We start from the raw sequence: 21,768 nt of genomic DNA on the forward strand, positions 1-21,768 counted from the left end.
GAGCAGAGGAGGCAGCCACGTTAGAGGGAGAGATGCCGTACCAGAGACAGAAGTGCTGTGGAGACGCGGGAGAGGTCCTCGGCATTCGGCAGGTCAATGTGGTGGCGTTCTCCATTCCAGGACTTGAATGGAAGCAGCCGTGTGACCGTGAGGCAGCGAGTGAAGCCGGCAGTTTGGAAAGCGGGTGAAAGCAGCATGCCACAGAAGTCTGAAATTGACCAGAGACGCTGGAGAAAGCCGGTGAGTCTACCCCAAGCCAGTGGGGACCATGGGGCGTTCCAGCGGCCGCTCCTACAGCAATTTGAATCTAAAACCATTGAAGAATGGTTTGAATGCAGAAAAGGCAAAGTACAAACCCCAATGAACTAGGAATACCTAAAGTGCAAATGTGGGGCAAACCTTGAACAGATTTTACCACAAACAGATCTGTGAAACCAAGAGCAATTCATGCAGTATTGGTAACACTAAGAAACTGTTAAACACCTGCGACGTCCTGGCAGGAAAGATACCAGGCAAATGAGATATATAAAAAGTCCTGGCAGGAGAGTACACCAGGCAGTGGGGGCTGCATAATGGAACCTGGCTGGGGAGTACACCAGGCAAGTTACAAGCCCTCCAGAAATATTAAAGAAAAACATTGATTTCTGAACCATGAAGACTCGCGTTTATAATTTAAACAATGAAAAGACTGATGTTAAAGAAAGACAGTGTTTTCTAAATCAAGGAGAAAGTTGCATTAACAAAAAAAACAGTTACAAAACCTTTTGCCCAAACAGGAACTTTGTGAAGCAAAGCAAGAAAGAAAGGAACTACTAGTAAAAGACTGTTTTCATTCGACTTAAGAATCCAGGGCACCTCTGTAACCAAGGGCTTCCACCTTGGAGAACATTTTTTTGTTGAAATTAGTCTTACTTCAGTTGTGAACACTTTTTGCCAGTTTCAAGTTGAAGATATTTTCTTTGCACACTTCTGTTTTATTTGTAGTGTGAGGGTCAGGATAGGACGTTTCGGACACACAAGAGCGGATTTTCAATTATTGACATCCTGACACATCCTTAGTTTTGGTTTTTAGGTAGGGGGAACTCCTCTTTAGCAAAGGGTCCAACAGGCTTTTCCCCCCCCAACCCTTTTTCTTTGACAAAAACATGACAATCCTTTTTTGATCCCTCACAAACAACAACTAAGTCATCTAATCTTTCCACAATAGTTAGGCTTGGAACCACATTAGAGATAGAATGCAAATTATGCTGATCGAGCACAACAACAAAAAATCCATCATCAAGCTGATGGATGACCACCATAAAACCATCACAATTTTACTTGTCAGCGGCTCACAATAAAGAGGACCACGTGTTCCTTCTAGAAATGTTCAATGGGATTAAGAGACAAGCACTATACTGGACTGAGCCCCCCTAGAAACCATATTCATCTGTGAGATTTTATTCAATCAGCAAATCAATGAAAAAAAATAAAGAAAAGAAAACAAACAAAAGTACACGCCATCAAATGCACACTCGAAACGCCATCATCCTCTTTCTTGGGCTACATCACAAAGTAGCAATCTGGTGAGGGCACTCTGCTAATCAGGCAGCTTTGAATGCATTGAATGCCTACTTTTGGGGCAGCCTGAGAAATGCACACTTCTTACTACTGCTCCCCATCCCAGCAACAAATTAGCATCTGCGAGGCTCAAATGCAGGTGCCAAAGTATTTCTTCTTCTAATGAACACCTAAAACATGCCTGACGACATGTCTGCTTCTCAGTCACCGGACTGGTGTATGACCTGCACGCCTAATTTAGAACATATGAATCTTAGAAAAAATATTTTGTAAGATCATAAAAGTAGGTATTTTAAATTTAGGGTGCACGGGAGAAACAACGTGATTGGCATAAAAATACACAATAGACTATAAAAAAAGACTAGTGTCCAAAATTCTAGGACACTCCCATCCCATCCCATGCACACCTTTGGGACTGTGGATAGCCTCAGTAAATATCTTAAGGAGTTCATTCATGGGGTTAATATTTCAACATAGATTGAATAGAAATTAGTCAGCTTTTTTTCACTGGCACAACTGACCTTAGTACGTTTTTTAGATTAATAAGTACATAGTTTAATTCATCAATTAACAGCAGAATACATTCATACAAAATTTCAAAACAGATTCAGATAAACAAAAGAAAAGGATCAAAAGAGGAGCTCAACGCGTTTCTGGTCTTGTATCCCTTCATCAGCAGCTAGATTCATTGCCTTGCTTGTTTTCAGAATCATTCCGTTCAGTATGGTTCAGTTCTGTGATAAATATTTAGATATTTATATAGAAATGGGTCAAAATCTATTATTTTTCATAATTTATCATTTATCATCTTATATCTGTGCATTATACTTCACCTATTGCTGTTTAGTTAGACGGTTATGTTCCTAATAGCTTGGTATCCCAAGGTGACCCTAAGATGAAAGATCTGGTCAAGCTAATGCCGTTTAGTTACTATAAGTGCAGATTTAAAATTTGGTGGAGCTCAGATATTGGTGTACTCACCTAGTGTCTGAATGTTCATCGTAAACAGTGACTTGATGCCGAGGCTATACGGTAAATTCCGCTTGTAGAAGAACCCAATAAGTATAGTATTGTGTACAATCTACTTCAATGGTCAATTATTAAGAGAAAGTATAGTGTTCAATGTACTCTCACGTAACTGGTAGTGTGTCAATGAACAGGTGGTCTGTAATTGAGGATGTATCTATTGCATTAATGGTTCTTTGCATTTGTAAAACAAGAAAGGTTTCTATCGCTTGCTATTCCGTGGGGAACCAATGTGTCCAACACCTGTAGAGAGTAATAATGAGGGATTACAGGTCGGAGTTCTGCTATCTTTGTTGTAAAATAAGGTCAATGGCCTTTCCATATGGTGCAGAGATGTACTTAAGGATTTGTCAAAGTGTCGGTTCTCACTCCAACAGGATAAACCAGTCTATTCCGAGCTCCGTTCTATTTATCTCGGGTGGATTGCACGCAGTGACGTGATCAAAGTCGCGCATGGAGCTTCTGGGATTTGTGGTTCAGGCTGCGAGTCTGATTAATGATCCTGCGGCTAAAAGTGAAAGTTAACAAGTGATGTACAACTAGGATTTGGAGTGATGAACAAGTTAGTTACCAACTGGTAACGTTCTTTCGACTGGATATTCCTCCAACGCATTCCACATCTTTTACATGTAATGTCCACAGCTGTGTACTTCGGAAACCTTTTCGGCAGAGGGAGTCCTGCGTCGATGGCGTCGGGTCCATGTCCCTCGACGGCCTCCGTCAAGGAAGACGTCACAGGATGTTATAAATAGGACGCACGGCACTGGTAGCCTCAGTTTAAGTTTTTTACCCCAGAACATGTGACACCAGTCGGATGCCTGCTGGACTGCATTTAGCCTTGCGGAAACGGAAGATGCAATCGCATAGGAAATTCTCCTGAGGGGCAGGCTGGGCGGGCGATGTGGAATGCGTTGGAGCAACATCCAGTCAAAAGAACATTACCAGTTGGTAAGTAAATTGTTCTTCGAATGGATTGTGTCCTCCAACACATTCCACATCTTTGACAGACTCCCAAAGCAGTACTAATAAATGGAGAAGGGAAAAGAATGTAGAATACCCAATTAGATTACGGAATAAAGAACCGCCTTTCCAAAGACCATATCCTGACCATGGATTGTATCCAGGGAATAAGGTTTCACAAATGTATGGATTGAATCCCAGGTAGCGGTATCACAAATATTCCTAATAGGAACACTCCACTGGAGGGCGGTGGAAGTAGCCACGCCCCTAGTGGAATGAGCTCTCAACCCTTCAGGAGGGCCTTTACCCACCAACTGGTAACTCTGTAATGGTAAGGATAATCCACCTGGACAAGGTCTGTTTGGTAACAGCCTGGCCCAATTGGTGTCCAGCATATCCTACAAAGAGTTGATCGTCCACTCTGACCCTGGACATCCTAGAAATGTACAAGCTAAGAGCTCTCCTAGGATCTAACCAATGGAGACGCTTCTCCTCCTTACCAGGATGAGGAGGAGGGTAGAACGATGGAAGAACCACCTTCTGACTCAAATGATAGTCAGAGACTACCATAGGCAGAAAAGAAGGACGTACTCTCAGTACAACCCTGTCCTTGTGAAACACAGTAAAGGGTGGCTTAGCTGAAAGTGCCTGCACTTCACTCACTCTGCGAGCGGAAGTAACTGCAACCAAGAACACAGTCTTGAAGGACAGTAATCTCAAAGGACAAGAGTGCAAGTGTTCAAACGGAGCACCCGTGAGAAATCTCAAAACCAAATCGCAAACCGGCACCTGGAAAGGGGAAGGTGGGAATACATTAGTCCTTTAAGATTCCTTTGATTTCTCAGTTTATTAAAGTAAGAGCATTCTTCAGACGAGCGCTTAAAGATAGACAGCGCAGCCAGGTAACCTTTAATGGTACCCACTTGAAGGCTCCTGTGGGCCAAAGAAAGCAAGAAAGACAAAACCATAGGAATGGAGCACTGACAAGGATCAACACTGTGATCCCTGCACCAGTCGCAGAACTTACGCCAATGGTACAGGGATTTTGTTGCAGTCCGCCTGGCCGAAAGCAACAACTCCATCACATCATCCGGGAGGTCCCAATCCTTATACCTCAACCTTTCAGATACCAAGCATGAAGGTTGAGAGTCTTGACATGTGGATGGAGAACCAGACACCCACCCCGTCGAGAGAGACAGAGAGAGAGACAGAGAGAGAGACAGAGAGAGAGACAGAGAGAGAGACAGAGAGAGAGACAGAGAGAGAGACAGAGAGAGATACAGAGAGAGAGACAGAGAGAGAGAGAAAGAGAGAGAGAGCTCTCGGTGGGGAAGACGGTGTGGTTGGCAGATGGACATTTCCAGAAGGTCTGGATACCACGCTCGCCTGGCCCAATCCAGAGCAATGAGGATCATGTGGGAACCAAACCTCTGCAACACTTGAGGAAAGACGGGGACTGGAGGACACGCGTACAGAAGTGGGAAAGACAAATCCACCACGGACGCGTCTCCTAAGGCTCCTCTTGGAGGAAATTCCCTTGAGCAGAACCTCTCACACTTCCGGTTGACACTGGTTGCGAAGAGATCCACTTGCGGGTTCCCCAAAGGGCAAAGATCTCCTGAAGGACTTCCTGAGCCAACTCCCACTCGTGAGACTGTGCTCTGCCTGATCAGAGCGTCCGCCGCCGCATTTTCGTCGCCAGCCAGATTAACTGCCAAGATCGAAATTTCTTGCACGATGGCCCAGAACCAGAGCTGCATTGCATCTCTGCATAACGGGAGGGACCCTGCCCCTCCCCTTTTTTGTTAAGGTAATGCATGACCACTGTGTTGTCCGTCATGACCAGGACACACTTTCCCTGTACCGAGGGCAGAAAAGCCTGATGGTTCTCAGTTCTAACAAATTGATGTGGAGTCTGGACTCCGACAGAGACCAACGACTGCTGCGGTCAAGTTGTTGGCATGAGCGCCCCATCCTGTGAGGGAAGCATCCATCACTACAGTCACCTCCGGCCATGGTTGCCAAAACCGTTCCCCCTTCATCAGGTTCCCTTCGTTCACCCACCACAGAAGGTCCTGGGAGACAGAGCGTGGGATCGGAACAGGATCCGTCATCTTGCCGGAGAACTGCAACCACTGCATCTTGAGGACCCATTGCAGGGATCTCATCTGCAGCCTGGCCTCTGGCAACAAAAAAAATGCAGGAAGCCATGAGGACGAGCAACCTTAAGAAATCGAAAGCCTGGAGACTCTGGGCATGTTGACACTTGTCCACCATCTGCACAATATGATGAGCCCTTACCTTGGGAAGCAAACACTTCCAAGGACGTGTCCAACACAGCCCCGATGTACTGAAGCTGTTGGGAAGGCGTCAGGTGCGACCTCTTAAAATTCAGGGAGAAGCACAGCCTGTGGAGGGTGCAGCAGGTCACACCAAGATGATCCAAAGCTCGCGAGAGCGCGCCCGGATCAGCCAGTCGTCCAGGTAGGGGTAGACGTGAAACCCCCCCTCCCTCCCCCCTCGCCTGAGGTACACTGGCACCACCACCATGAGCTTGGTGAAGACCCTCGGGACGGAGGTCAATCCGAATGGCAGGACCCGAAACTGAAAGTGCAAGTCGCCAGCCACAAACCTTAGGTACTTCCTGTGCGCTGGATGGTTCGGCACATGTAAATATGCATCCTTGAGGTCCAGAGACCCCAACCAATCCTGAAGTTGAAGGGCCTGGAGGACTTGAGAAAGAGTGACCATCTTGAACTTGTCCTTGAAAAGTTTGTTCAACCAACGCAAGTCCATGATGGGTCTCAATCCCCCGTTTTTCTTTGGGATCAAAAAATAAGGAGAATCGCAACCCTTGTTCCTCTCCGCTACAGGCACCAGTTCTATGGCATCTTTCTCCAGCAGGCACAAGACTTTCCTGCGCAAGGAGCGGATCCAGACTCTTCAAAGAGGGTTTCCCCGGTGGATTGTCGTGAGGCCGCCGAAGGAAGGGAAAGCAGTAACCGTGGGCTATGGTATGCAGAACCCACGCATCTGAAGTAATGGCACGCCATTCTTCGAGATGCTGAGACAGTCTGCCCCCAACCTGCGAACCATGGGACATGGCCTCACGACTGTTTGGAAGCAGCTGCGGCAGTGCCTGAGCGGCTTTGGCACCACGATTTCCCTGACCACCACGGGTACTTTTTCGCTGGCCCCTTTGACTGGTGGCCCCTCTCGTTCTATCAAAGAAGGAGTAGAAACTAAAGGAACCTCCCCTCCAATGCTGTCCCCTAGGATGAAAAGGCGGAGGTTGACGCACTGCGGCGCTCAAAGACTTTGCCACGGCTTTTGAGGTCTGCAACCTCTCAAGGCCCTCGTCAGCCTTGCTGTCAAACAAATGTGCGCCATCAAAGGGCATGTTCAGAAGATGGGCTTGCACATCCGGAGCAAACCCCGACTTCCGCACCGTCAGCCGTATCCAAACCCGACTGAAGGGCCTCACACATGGCATCCTTGCCATCCTGCATGATAGCAAGGAAGCCATCCCTTTATTCCCCCTCAGGAATAGGCTGTCGCAAAAGCAACACAAGACCACAGAGTGTGTGTAAACCTTGCCAAGGCACATGTGGAGTAGGCCAATTTCAAGGCCATGCTTCCAGCAGAAAAGACCTTCCGAGCCCAAAGCCCGAAGCGCTGGTTGTCCCAATCCGGAGGGATGGTAGGGTACGCCGCCTGCCTCGAGGTGGCCGTAGCCGCTTGAACCACCAAACTCTCAGGAGTGGGGTGAGTAGACAAATAGCTGGGGTCGCTAACGGAAGGGTGGTATTTGTTAGTAAACATTTTATTCACAGGCAGAAGAGATTCCGGGGACTGCCAAGCATCTGCCAACCTCTGCAAGGTAGAGTGAAATGGCAAAACAGAGTCAGAGGACAGACCTTGTTCCAAGATGTCCGTCAGATCATCTTGCACAAAGTCTTCTGGAGGACTAGACCAGTCCAGATACTCCGAGACTCGTGCCATGAGTCTCCTATAAGAAGACTCTGCATGAGCCCCAGGCTACCAAACTCTACTTCCGGGGAAGTGTCCAGTCCACTTGCATCATGGAGGGTCTGTCTCAACTCCTCCAACTGACTGTCCCCAGAAAAAATAGGAGCATCATCAAGGAAAATAGGAGCATCATCAAGGTCACCAGGTTCCTCAACCTCAGACCTTTCCTCTTCAAAAATATCATCCAGAGGGATTGAAACCCAGGTCTGGGGACAGAAGAGGGCCTGGCGGCCAAAACCGGCCTCACCAACTCGATGTAGCCTTTCTTGGAGGATCCACAATGTCTGGGTACTCCAACAGCAAATTTTGAGAAAAAATTCCCAAAGGCGCCGAATGCTCTGCCTCGACGTCGACACAGGTATCGACAGCGCCGTGGGCTGATACAACGGCAAGGCGTCTATGTCCGAATCGGACGGATACGGCTCCGAACAAGTCAACTACGGCCCGAGCCCTCAATAGGTTGCTGCGGTCTCGCTGGGAACGAGGACCGAGACCTAGAGACACGTCTCTTGCGACCTTTCGAAATCTTGTTCGTACGGGACCTAGACGGCTCCCGATGTGCGTCGCGTCGTGAACCTGAGCCCGAAGGCGTGCGAGCCATAGACCGAGACCAATCCAGCCCAGCTTCGCCAGAAGGCGCAACCAGACCCGTGTCCTGCGATTGAAAAATGGCCATCATAGATTTCTTGAACGCTGCCCATTCCTCCAAAGGCGAGGACTTTTAGGGCACGTAACCCTCCTTGAGGCACCATGCTCCGAGGAGGACGGGGAAGGCGACTGGTGATGGTGCTTCCGCAAGTGCCGGAACGAGGAAGACTAGTTGTGGGAACCACCCCGGGACCGAGATCACCGGGATTCCTTCCGACCCGGAGAGTCGTCCCGCGAGTCATCGGTGGAAATCCCCTTGGACTTGGAAGTCCGGGACGTAACAGGCTTCAAGCCCCTACCTACCTGGAGCTTCCCCTTCCACAAGGCCTTTGCAGTCAGCGACTGGCATTTCGAGCAGTTGTGTCATGCGACTTGCCGAGGCACCACAAACAAATGCGGTGGGGGTCGGTGACCGACATCTTAGACTTGCAGTCCCGGCAGGTCTTGAAACCGCGGAGTCAGTGGGGTCGAAGAGAACAACATCTTCAATGAAGAAAAACACACGAGGCGCGCCGAGTCTCAATGTTAACATGTTTGTGGAAAAAACTGAACTGCGTCCTCTTTATAAAACATCCTGTGACGTCGTCCTCGACGTAGGCCCTCGAGAGACATGGGCCGATGCCATCGATGCAGGACGCCCTCTGCCGAAAAAGTTTCCTAAGTGCATAGCTGTTGACATTACATGTCAAAGATGTGGAATGCGTTGGAGGACACAATACATTCGAAATGTAGATTTGGAGTGATACATAATGTTATAAGTCAGTCCTAAAACTTGTCAGTGTAATCGATGTTCAAACCATGTTAAAGCAAAATGAAAATTACATGTCTCATAATTAGAGTCATGGCGAGTTTCACGTAAACCAAAAGGATTGGTTCCCTCTAATTTCTGATTCTGCAAAGTTAATACACAGGTCAATGACTCAATGTTATAACTTTAAAACAGACCGTTACACACAGTTTAACATTATTTCACATCTCAGTGACTACTTATTATGGGCTTACATCAGACCGTTCTATAAAATTTCACAAATCTAACAAATTCTGCAATATATACCTAATGGCATAATTATTCAATTTAATTCTGAGGAGGTGAGGTATATCAACTACAACTCTACCAAACAGTAGCGTGTAAACAGCAATTATAATGAAGTACACCAGATATGTAGGTGCAACCTTGTTTCAATCACTGTAGTAGTTTTCTAGTTAAACCAATCCATGAGTTTTTAACTTTTGTTACACAGTATATGTTACACAGTATATGCACAAATAGCAGATTCGTGATGAATAGTATTCAGATGATTTCAAATGCTGACATGTTATCATCTGCATATATTGAACATAGTCAGTGGACATTTTCATCCAAATACCTCTAGTTAATTCATAAATCATTACAATCAACTCAATCTATGATTGGACTTTTTTTTCTTTTAGAGAATTTGGATTTACCCAGTATAAGACAGGATTGGAGAAAACTCGACAATTTGATCAATGGGAGATTGGAAGGTGTCTCGCTTGGTGTGCACTACTATCTATCTTTACAAGAATGATGCCAAGGAGTATTCTTCATTCATTCATTCCGAGGGGTTCCGTTAAATCCAGTTTGCGGATCCAGAACATTTCTCTGCATGCGATTAATTCAGGAAGGTTGCTTCCTCATGGGGGTTTAGTGATGGTCTCTAGAATTACAAACATAAATTGTGCTATTGTACGTTTGTTCAATTCAAAATGTCTTGTTTTACAAATGCAAAGAAGAACCATTAATGCAAGAGACATCCTCACTTACAGACCACCTGTTCATTGACACTACCAGTTACGTGAGAGTACATTAAACACCATTTTCTCTTAATAATTGACCACTGAAGTAGATTGTGACAATACTATTCTTACCAGGTTCTTCAACAAGCAGAATCTACCGTATAGCCTCGGCATCAAGTCTGCATTTACGATAGACATACAGACACTAGGCAAGTGGGAGCAAAATAGGAAGAAGGCAATAAGACGCTGTGTGGCCAGGAGGGCCTGTATGCAGTAAACTGTGATCTGTGATACAAGGAAGAATTGTAGAAGTTAAAACAAGGTGCTAAGAAAAGCACGAGCGTACATAAGGAAATACATTAACCAAGATGCATTGTGTCGAAGTGGTCATGCATAAGGCTTAGAAAAGCTATGCAGTCAAAAGTCTTCAACTTGAAATGTAAAGTGATAACCAAGAAAGTTGGGGAAGGGAATGCCACGACGAAGTGAACTTAAAGTCTAGACAGGCCTAGACTTGGGTGAGGGAAACCAGAGGGGCCTGGGGTGAAAGAGTCACCCGGAATTAGGTTTGTGAAATTGAGGTATGAACCGGGCAAGGGAAGCCTGAGGAAACGGTTTTGTAAAACAGGCGAAGGAAGCCTAAGAGAACTGTGTTTTGTGAAACAGGCGAGGGAAGCATGAAAAGAACTGTGATACATATTGAGCTAACCCTGAGCCAGGAGAGGGAAGCCTGAAGACTTTTCCGAACTCTTTGAACTGTGTGTGTTATCTACTTTGAAGGAACTCTTAAAGATCCCCAGTTACTTGAACTTGGGGAAGGGAGTTGTGAACAAACTTAATTGCCATTCTGGCATTCTTTTGCTACACTCTGTTTACATACATTTTCCCACACTTAGTTATTGTAAAGCGTGAGGGCAAGAATAGGTTTCTGACAGAGCTTTAATTTGTTTTGACTGACTGACGCAGACTATTTTGTTTTGATGGCTGAGACTACTCCCATTATAGAAATCGGGCCAGTTAGAAAGTCTCCAACCCCCAGTCAAAACTTAATAAAACTGTTTAAACTAGGATCTTTGTGTATGACTTGTGATACCATGCCTGCCTCACACCGGTCAGGTCTACATGCCAGTGGGTACAACAGGACCCTAGTTACCATTTTTCAGAAGTGTGTCATCCTTTAATTATGCACCATGCCTTCAGGTACTGCTTTTGTCCTTATTTCGTTTTGCACACTCCTGGGCGATTTACCACTCACTTGCTTATCTTTTGCAGACCGGGGTAGGGACCTCTTTCTCTGCATATTTTGTATTCTGTTCCAGACATGCCATAGAACTGCTCATTGCCCCAAGGACGAATGCAAGGGCTAACTTCAAAGACGCATTTCATCTGGTCCCTGACAACTTCAAACCATTCAGAGGAAAAACTTCAGAAATTCTGTGAATGATACATTGTATAACCTTTTCCTGGTCCCTTCCCCCTGCTCTGTTGCCATTCTATATGCACGCCTTGAAGAGCACTGTCTGTAGCGCTTGTGTGAATCACATAAAATAAAGACTGATTATGCCTTCTACCTTTCAATCTACAGACTGGGTTTCAGAATGAAGTGTGCTCATGCTTGCCCATCCACATTCGCAAAGTCACCTATTTCTTCACTTAGGGAATCTATTAGACCAGGCTACTTCACAAAGCCCAAGCACCACAGACTTTCAGACTGACCCACTACATTGTTCTCCCATTCATTCTTGCACTTTTTACGGCTTCTAGATATTCATAGCACTTAGCAAAAACTGATTTTGTAGTGTGCGATTTATAAGCAAATCAATAAAAAGATACTCATGACAAGTCATTAAGCTTAGTGTCTGCTGCATGCTGCTGAATTGTAACGCCAATATACAATATTAAGTATCCCAGTGGCTACATACACAATGAAAGTGCATGGGCCAAAGGATCAAACCTAGAGGGAATCCATAGGTCAGGGGAACTAGATAGTTTATACATCAAATAGCAAATTGAATAGACAGTGCGCTTATATGAATTGAATTAGTGCTTTCAAAAGGTACCAGCTTGAAAACTAGAAAACAGTGTCCTTAGCAATTAGACGTCTAGCCACTTAACCCACAGTATTTCCGCAACTCCAGGTAAAGGAGGCTATACTGGATGAATGAGTTTACAAGAAATGGTGCAGCAGTTTATTAAAGTTAGTGCACGGTCGATCCATAATAGTCCAACATCTGGCAACAAATGGCACCATCATTTTCTTTTCGAATCGCTTCATTTCAGAGACCTAATATTTTCTGGGTGGCCTGGTCCTTTCTGAGAAGCCAATTATAACTTCTGGGTGATCAGGGACACTTCCAGCTACCTCAACAATTTCTTTCAGTTCACCTGCATCGCTTCAGCATCATAAATCACCTTAGAGACAACCTGCGGCCCTTCTGGACAGCCCTCCCTCCCCTTCTTTTCCAGAAGAGCTGTGCCACGTCAGGCAGTTTACTTCTGGTTGCCCTCAACTTCAATCCCTTCTCCATTAAAGCGCTCTAGTTTGATGTGTCTACATTTGTAAGCGTTCCCTACTGGACAGGCCAAGTCCTTCAACAAGTGCAGACTATCCTCCACACAGTCATTGCTTTGTTCCCATAGTGTAGAGCCTAGTCGGGACTGTAAGGGCCTCCCTTCTCTGGGATGCAGTAGTGCTATGGACTCTTTCCCCCTTAGCTTCATTAATCGCATTGTAACTCCGTAATGCAACCAGTGATCAAAACTAGGTAATTCTTTTTACATATTATATGCTATATACATTTTTCTTCTTTGGTTGGGGACCAGGAAGTTACTGCCTATGTGCAAAGGTCTACCACTGGCGTTGGATCTTTTTGTTAGCCGGTATTGCATTTCAACACCTACCCAGGGCATGTAGCTTATTGCCCCTTCCTATTGCTGCACTCTAAGCCAACCAACTCCATTCGCCCTCACACTACTTCCCAGCTGTCTGGTGCCTTCACATTTTCTCTTTTGCTTTAAGCATTCCTTGTTCAAACACCTCTCTAATGCTTTTCTTTCTGCCTAAGAGATTGGGAGAAGGTGGGATTAAAAGGGGCATGGCAGGTCACTACTAAAAAGGTGATTTGGTCTATGCAGTGGACCAGGCCAGGCCACCTCACATAATGGCAAGCATGACCAAACCTCTGAGCCAGCAGTCAAGCTCAGATGAGCAAGTGGAAAGTTTATACTGTGCACATTTAACAAACATCTGCCACAAATACAAACAAGCTTGCAACGAGACAACTCATTTGTAAATTTGCAGCCTACCATAACATGCCTCTTGTAGGACTACTACTTTTATTGGTAAAACGCATGCTAACAAAACATAGCACAGTCATGGCAATTGTGGAGTTTCATATGAAAAGGCTTAGAGTTATGCAGGGATGGTTACAGAGTAGGTGCAGTTTTTCCTGTTTGGAAAAGCCTAGGAAACGCCTTGGAAGCCTGACCAACCTTGGCAGTCTTCCCACACTTAAGTGCCACAAAACAAATGGCACAGGGAACCTCCACAGAGCTTGCATCACTGCTTGATATTAGTCAGGCAGGACAAGAACCGACAGGTTTATGATCGAGTCAAGGGCGGCCCATACAAGTACTGTTCACAGAATTTACTGGAGGTCCACTTCACCTCAAAGTCCTTCTAGTGTCTAAAATGTATACAGTCGGAGGGCACCAGTAGATAAAAGGTTAAAACCATTCTTTAATTCCCAGGAAAGCAATCATGTTCACTACATCCTGGATATCGGGGTACCGCTTGAAACTGTTGTGCCATGGGTGTATAGCCGTTAGGATAGCTCAGTAAAGCATTTGCTGTAAATAGCAGTTAGCAACCTGTAGTTCAAAGGGTCAAAATTTCTTTAGAGGTCCATAACACCCTGAACACCACGAGGAGGGAATTTGTAAAAATCATTTTGCTGCAATGCTTAAAAGCCGCAAAAGATGTAGAAGCAAAACGCTGTGTCATAAATAATGCAAAACCACTTTGCTTCTGCTCATAGCAGGTGAGTGTACCTGTGATATGGGAGTCCAGCGCAAGCTAGACAAGGGTCACATGGTTGAAGGGACGCTACAACCAAACAGTGGGTGCGGCTTTAGTGTAGGTTGGTTGGGAAAAGTTTAGCGAGAATGCGGGGAGAGGACCCAACATTCAGGGTAGTGGAAAGGTAGGTCAAAGACAGACACGTACTTGACATGTGAACAGCCTGGTGAAGGGATCAGAAAGTAGCAGAAAGTTTAAAACAGCAAGATATTGAACACCCGGAGGGAGGGGGAAGTGAAAAGATGGAGGGAAGGAGGTAACATGATATGGCAGAGACTAAAGAGCTGGCTCATATTGGGGAGACAGGTCAAAAACAATAGGGGCATTGGGAGAGATTGAACACCTGTTTAGGAGAGAAAGAATTAGTACCCATCCAGCAACTTCTACGCAAGAATCAGAGATGTGCTGCCTACTAAAACAAAATCAGGGCAGATGCATCAACCTCCATATTTACATTCCCGATTCGATCCCCATTTCAAAATTACAACTGTGGGGAGGGGGGGTTCTGTTGCGCAGCTACGAAATGGCTGCCTAACTGTTAGGTTCCGATCCGAGCCAAATCCTGATCAAATTATTATCCTCATCGGTGCCACCTTCCATCACGAAAACCAGAAATATTTTTGTCTGAAGACTTGGAGCGGAAGCGGTCTCGGTTTGAAACACCTTTGATGCATGGCGGCAGAGGCAATTGCATCGTAGGTGTGGCGTTGGCCCTTTAAGGGCGCGCACGCGACGGGGTGACGTTCACTCCGTCGCGTGCCCAGTTAAATAAACAGGGCTTGTCCGGTGGCGCCACAACCACCGGGGAGCCCACACGAGAAACATCTCTGTCTCCGTGTCACAGGGTTGGGGGGCTCACGGATGGCGGAGTCCGGACACCGCCAACAGTGGCGACGAGGACCGGGATCACTCCCTGGGACAGGCGGAGATATTCGCTCGTAGCGTAGATGATCCTACGTGAGCGCTTCAGCGAATTCTGACCGCGGAGAGGGGAGAGACGCATGCGGCCGGCGGCCATTTTGATGAATAGGCCTCGGATACTCACAGCTTCATAAAGCGCCGGTGAGCCATCCGGACACAATTTTTGGACAATCCAGCGGCGGACAGCCACTGGAAACAGCACGTGTCCATTTTTAAATGAATCATTGATATTTTCACTGTTTTTCACTGAGTTGATGGGTGAGACTCCATTGGAAGCCTGCTGAATACACTCGGGGTCTCTCCCCCTGCTCAATTTTTGGACGTTTCATTTTCCTGCCTGCTGGCTGGAGCGGTACATCCACGAGGGGCACATCTGAAGAGAGGCAGAATTTAGACCGTGTCAGGAGGCTGCCTGCTGGTGGTGAGTTGCGGCCCCATTACTCATATCATCTGGGGTGCCTGTGCGCTCTCCACCATGAGCCAAGCTGCTGCTGCTCCTGCTGCTCAGCCTCCGCCCGCCCTCCCGCTGAAACCACCTGGGTCCCTACAGCCAATGCCCGAGTTTGATATCTCGGGCGCACCATCAAGCCTGGGACAGAGGTGGAAGATGTGGATTGATAGACTCGAGATGTACTTCAGGGCCACGATGGAGACGAGCGACGACAGTAAGCTGGCCACTCTCCTGTACTCTGCTGGCCCGGCAGTGCATGAGATTTTTCTGGCCCTGCAACCAGCGGATGGGTCGTTTGCAGCGGCAAAAGATGCACTCCATAATCATTTTCTGCCAATGGCTAATGCAGATTATGAACGTTTCCTCATGGGGACGGCCCGACAGAAGGATGACGAGACTCTAGATGTGTTCTACGGGCGGCTGTGGAGACTGGCGGCACCATGTGCGTGGAACGACCCTGAAGTCATGATTCGCAATCAACTCATTCAGGGGTGCGCCTCTGGGAAACTGCGGCGCCAGATATTGCGCGAGCCGGGCATCACCCTTCCCCGCATCTTAGAACTGGGAAGATGCCACGAAGTGTCTGAACTGCGGGCGACCAGAATGGAAGCTAGTGCCCGCCCAGGCAAGGTGGAGGAAGTCTGCGCGGTCGGGAGAGGCCGTGGAGCGAGGCGCCCCATGAACACCCAGGGCCCGCGCCTGCCAGGGACAACCTCCTCGTGCCCAAAATGCGGGTACGACCTCCCGCACCCGGCTGAATGCCCTGCGACTGGGGTGAAGTGTGGTAGGTGCGGAGGCGCGGACCATTTCGCCAGGATGTGCCGATCTGCAGCTCCTAAGGTAGTGCCTAGGGGGCCTGTTCGAGCCGGTTTCTTCCGCCCCCAGAGGGCGTCCAACGTTGCTCAAGTGGACCAGGGTGACGAAGGGCCCCCTCAGGAGGAGGAGGAGGAGGAAGAGGAAGAGGATGATGAAAACATTTTCTTTGTGTCCAGTGTGAGCATGCTGAAATCTCGCTCCAAGAGGCAGCCCAGATGCAATGTGCTGGTCAATGGGGACTCTGTACCAATGCTAGTGGACACTGGTGCATCCGTGAATGTGATGGCCAGACAGCACTACAACACCATGCAGATCCCGCCCAAGCTGACCACGCCAAGGGCACGCATTTTCGCTTTCGGGGGCGACCAGCCCATTCCCTTGGACGGCGTGTTCGTGGCTGAAATTCAATATGGCGACTCACATATATGGGCCAGGTTCTATGTCACGCCGGTGAGCAACAACACACTGCTGTGCTGTGGCTGAAGCTCTGGGCATTGTAACATTCGCCTATTCGGTGTACCTGGACGACATTCAGGTGCTCCTGGCCAAACACAGCTCCCTGTTCGAAGGCATTGGACAGTTGGTGGGTGAGCCGGTCCGGCTCCACATCGATGAGTCGATCCAACCAGTGGCGCTGAAGCGCCGGCGAGTTCCTTTTCATCTCAGGGATCTGGTGGATCGAGAGCTGGACAATCTCGTAGGGCTGGACATTATTGAAAAGGTTGAAGGCCCCACCCCATGGGTGTCTCCCATTGTCATCGCACGCAAGACCAAACAGCCCGACGCGTTGAGGATCTGCGTGGACATGCGACTCCCCAACAAGGCCATAAAGAGAGAACGGCACTTGACCCCTACCATCGATGACATTATAGCGGAACTGCAAGGGGCGAGGTCCTTTTCCAAACTGGATCTGAGAGCAGGCTATCATCAGGTGGTCCTGCACCCTGAGTCCCGCTACATCACAACATTTACCACTCATCGAGGTCTTTACCGATATAAGAGGTTGAGCTTTGGGGTGTCTTCCGCGGCGGAGGTGTTCAAGATCATCATAAGAGGAGCACTGGCTGATCTGGATGGAGTCCTTAACATCAGCGACGACATCCTGGTGTATGCCAGGTCAGAAACGGAACATCTGGCACGCCTGGCCAAGACCTTTGAGCGCCTTCGCTCGCTGGGACTCACCCTACACAAGGACAAGTGCGAGTTCCTGAAAACAACGATCGAGTTTTTCAGATTCGTATTTAAGGCAGATGGGGTGTCGCCGGACCCCCGCAAAGTGAGGGACATAAAGGAGGCGCGTCCGCCAGAAAATGTTGCGGAGGTGAGGAGCTTCTTGGGCATGGTCACTTACTGTGGTCGGTTCATCAGGAATCTGGCGTCCCGCTCAGAGCCGCTGAGATCTCTGACGAAGAAAGATACCGTCTGGCAGTGGGGCCCCCTTGAGCAGGCGGCATTCGATGATATCAGGAGTGCTTTGGCGGCGGACGACACCATGGCGTTCTTCGATCCGAGCCTGCAGACAGAGATCGTAGTGGATGCCAGCCCCTATGGCCTGGGGGCAGTGCTTACACAAGTGGGGAGTGACCAGGAGATTCGACCCATAGCATACGCCAGCAAGGCGCTCTCCGACACCGAGCAAAGATACTCTCAGATTGAGAGGGAGGCCCTGGCGGTGCTGTGGGGTTGCAGACATTTTCGCCTCTACATCCTGGGGCGGCCCGCGACTGTGGTCACGGACCACAAACCGCTGTTGTCGATCATGGCGGGCTCATCATCCCGTCCACCAGTGAGAATAGAGCGCTGGATGCTCGCCCTGCTAGAGTATGGAGTGTCGTTGACATATCGTCCAGGAGCTAACAACGCGGCGGACTATCTCTCTTGACACCCAAGAGGGGACTCGCAGGAATCGACGTCGGCTGAAGAGGCCGACGAACATGTCCGCCTGGTCGTGGAAACAGCCACCCCAAACTCCATGCAGGTGGAGGAACTGGAGCTCGTGTCGAAGAGCGACGAGTGTTTTGCCATCCTGAAGGAAGCAATGCAGCGGGGTGCCTGGAAGACGGTGCTGGAAGCGGTAGAACGCAGGACATGTGAAGCCAGAGTGGCTCTGGAGCAGTTATGGCGAGTGAGAGAAGAACTGACATTCTCGGAGTCGGGGCTGCTACTAAGGGGTGAGAGGATCGTGGTGCCCCAGGCCAAAGTTGCACAGGTCATCGCCCTGGCGCACCAGGGCCACCAAGGGGCGCCCAAGACAAAAGCTCGCCTCCGCCAGAAGGTGTGGTTCCTGGAGCTCGAGCGGAAGGTGGAAGTGTTTGTGGCATCGTGCGTATGGTGCCAGGCTGCGGCACCGGCCCAGCGGGAACCGTCCATTGAAACGATGCCAAGAGGGACTAGGCCATGGGAAGTAGTGCACACAGACTCCGGGTCCACGTCGAGAGGCACTCACTTCCTAGTTGTGGTGGATGAGTGGTCTCGATACCCGGAGGTCGAGTTCATAGAGTCCGTCGCATTTGAGAACGTGGTGGTGGCGCTGGAGAAGATTTTCACCACCCATGGCCTGCCCTCCGTGCTGTGCTCCGACAATGGGGCACCATTCCAAGGCGAGAGTTTTGCTGAGCTCATGGAGTATGGCATTCAGCACCGGCGGGTAACCCCACTTTGGCCCCGGGCCAACGGTGAAGCAAAGCGCATGATGCGCACTCTTAAAGTCTTCAGGATTGCCCACGGAAAAGGCGAGTGCTTGCAGAGGGTACTATATGTCTTCCTGCGGGGATATCGGACCACACCCCACTCCTCAACGGGTGTAGCACCGGCGGAGGCTCTCTTCCAAAGATGCACGAGAGACGTTATACCGGAGGTGGGGGACAGGGACCCCGCCGTCATTGACAATGAACAGGTCGAGGAGGACAGACGGGCAAGGACGCAGATGGAAAACTTCCGGAGAGGCCTGAGACCCCCACAAATCGCGTTGGGGGATGAGGTGCTGGTGAGGAACCGCCACCCACAAGGCAAGCTATCCCTCATGTATGAACCTGCCCCCCTGGATGTCGTGGCGGTGAAGGGCTCTATGTTGACAGCCTCTGATGGGACGTCGTCCGTGACTAGGAATGCCTCCTTCTTCAGGAGAATCGGCGACCCGAGAGGGTGAGGATGCATTAGATGAAGGTGGGGGTGAAAGCCCCACCGTGGACTCTCCTGCTCGGGGCAGACCAGGTCAAGAGACATCGGCCAGGGACGTTGGCAGGAGGTACCCCGTGAGAACAGGGCGTGGGAAACCTACCCGTCTCACAGACTATGTAACGGACTGAGCTGGGGAGGCTGACCTGGGGACATGGTCAGGCCGTAACAAGCACCCTCGGGGGATCCAGGGTGGCTGTTAATAAATGGGGGTTTTTGTTGTGTGCGTAGTTGCCTGCTTTACAAATGTGTGATAGTTAGTCCCTCCTGTTTCCAATTTGTTGTTATGGAAAAGGAGGAGTGTGGCGTTGGCCCTTTAAGGGCGCGCACGCGACGGGGTGACGTTCACAGTTAAATAAACGGGGCGTGTCCGGTGGCGTCACAACCACCGGGGAGCCCACACGAGAAACATCTGTCTCCGTGTCTCTGTCACGGGGGGTGGGGGAGCTCACGGACGGCTGAGTCCGGACACCGCCAACAGTAGGTCCATCGGCAGAGGCTAAAAACGTGATCCTGCCTGGGACATCCGAGCAGAGAGGTACCTTGTTGGAGGAGAGAGCAGGGCTCTGGAGGCCACACCGGGGGAGGAGCTAACAGCTACACATTGCGCCTAAATTGGGATACACGCTATCTGCCTATATTTCATCGCGGTGCTGATACCAGCTAAGGCAAGGCAGACTGGCACAGTGGAACGGGCCCCTACCCCTCGAAGATCCGTGCACCGTTACCCCCCTGCAGGGGAATTCAGACTGCTCACGGAACAGGGAGCCCTCGCTGCCAGTGTGGGAACCACTGCATAGGGGACAGGCAATGCAGATTCAGCCGTGGGACCGGAGCAGCAGACCCCACTGCTCACATGTGGGAGACTGCAAGGAGGGCGCAGAGCAACGCCGCTGAGAGCGTTCCCCCCTACTGATGACACGAGAAACAACTGGCCACAGCGCTGCAGCTGCGAATGGTGACTACTGAGGAGTAACAGCTCCCATCTCATCCTTACTGTGGATGCCCAGTGCCTCTGCACCCCGCTCCCGATTGACGCCGCCATATTCTGAGGTGCATGCAGCCGCAGGAGGTACATGCTGAGCCCTGGGGTTCTCAGGGCAGACCGCGAGCACACTAAATATCCTGCCCTATAAGGGTATGCTGGTGTGGGCAACCCTGTACACCCTAACCGAACACGCTACATTTGGGTGAAAGAGATTCTTTCGGTCTCTGAAGGGTCTGAAGCGGCCTTGGCAGCCATAGGGAACTGCCGTTCAGGCGATTAACAGGCCTGCGTCGGAATCCGGCCCACCACAGAATAAAACAAGTAGCTGCTAGCAGATATGGTGGTGCCTGATCACCGCACAGGCGTGAAAGCTCCTGGCGCTGTCCCCGATCCGGGTGACAAGCTCTTTCCCACAATATCACTCACTGAAAGTGCAACCTGCGAGCCTGCTCAAAATCCATATGGACCCTGCCAACTGGTAACACTACACTTAACATTTACATTAGATAAAGATACATCAGATAAAGAAAGTGGGAGGTGCTCGCGCTGGGCTCCGAGACTACGAGTGGTTGGTCTAACTACGTTGGAGGCTACAATCCAGTCCGTTACCTGCAGGTCAAGACAAACAAAACACTGGTGAGAGGTGGTGGTAGGGGACTGACGTGGACCAAGGGGACAGCAACACTGCAACATATACTGAATACATCAGTATCTGGCTAACAATACTCATCTATAAGAACTGCCACAGAGTCCTTGTGGCCTTTGTGCCTGTTGTGCTTGGCGGATAGTCCACCACTGGCCCCCAATATTGTGGCAGATCCAGCCAGTTAAACCACAACATAATCCGGTCTGTGGTGAGGGCTTATGCTCTATGGGAAGATTCAACTTACTCTGGAATCCACAGCAAACACCCTATAAAAGACACATGCAACGGTATTTGGACTCACAGAGAAGGGCAACATCACAGACTATATTCTACTGGATTGAGGTCTCGTCTGATGGCTGACAGGGGAATGTCCTGTGATTGGCACGGAAAAGCTAAACTCTACACGAATCATCAGAACTGGAAGCAGGGGTGAGAAAAGAATAAACGCAATATTGTCATCACTGAAACTGGAGAGAGATTTCACCTATCATTTATACTTGTGACGGGAGGACTGGACCGGCAACAACGAGCTCTGTGTGGGCCGTCTCCTTGAGGTAATAAAGCGCAAACTGGTCTGACCATAGTGTGCCATCCTTTGTGTGCTCGATCAACAATGACGAAGGGTGCAGGCGGCAAGAAAAAAGGCCCTGTGGATTAATTTACAAACTCCTAGACCCCAGTAGCAAATATAGCGGCGCTCCAGGCTGGCGATG

At 49.2% G+C, this 21,768-nt stretch overlaps 1 protein-coding gene across 2 annotated transcripts in view; it reads right to left on the reverse strand.

Annotated features, from left to right (window-relative positions):
- EPB41L5 (erythrocyte membrane protein band 4.1 like 5) overlaps positions 1-21,768 on the reverse strand; it is a 1,765,041-nt gene that overhangs the window by 1,511,813 nt on the left and 231,460 nt on the right. The gene's annotated exons all lie outside the window — the stretch shown is intronic.

The sequence above is a fragment of the Ambystoma mexicanum genome, chromosome 9 (genome assembly GCF_040938575.1).
Source record: "Ambystoma mexicanum isolate Mex_15411 chromosome 9, UKY_AmexF1_1, whole genome shotgun sequence".
Classification (NCBI taxonomy): domain Eukaryota; kingdom Metazoa; phylum Chordata; class Amphibia; order Caudata; family Ambystomatidae; genus Ambystoma; species Ambystoma mexicanum.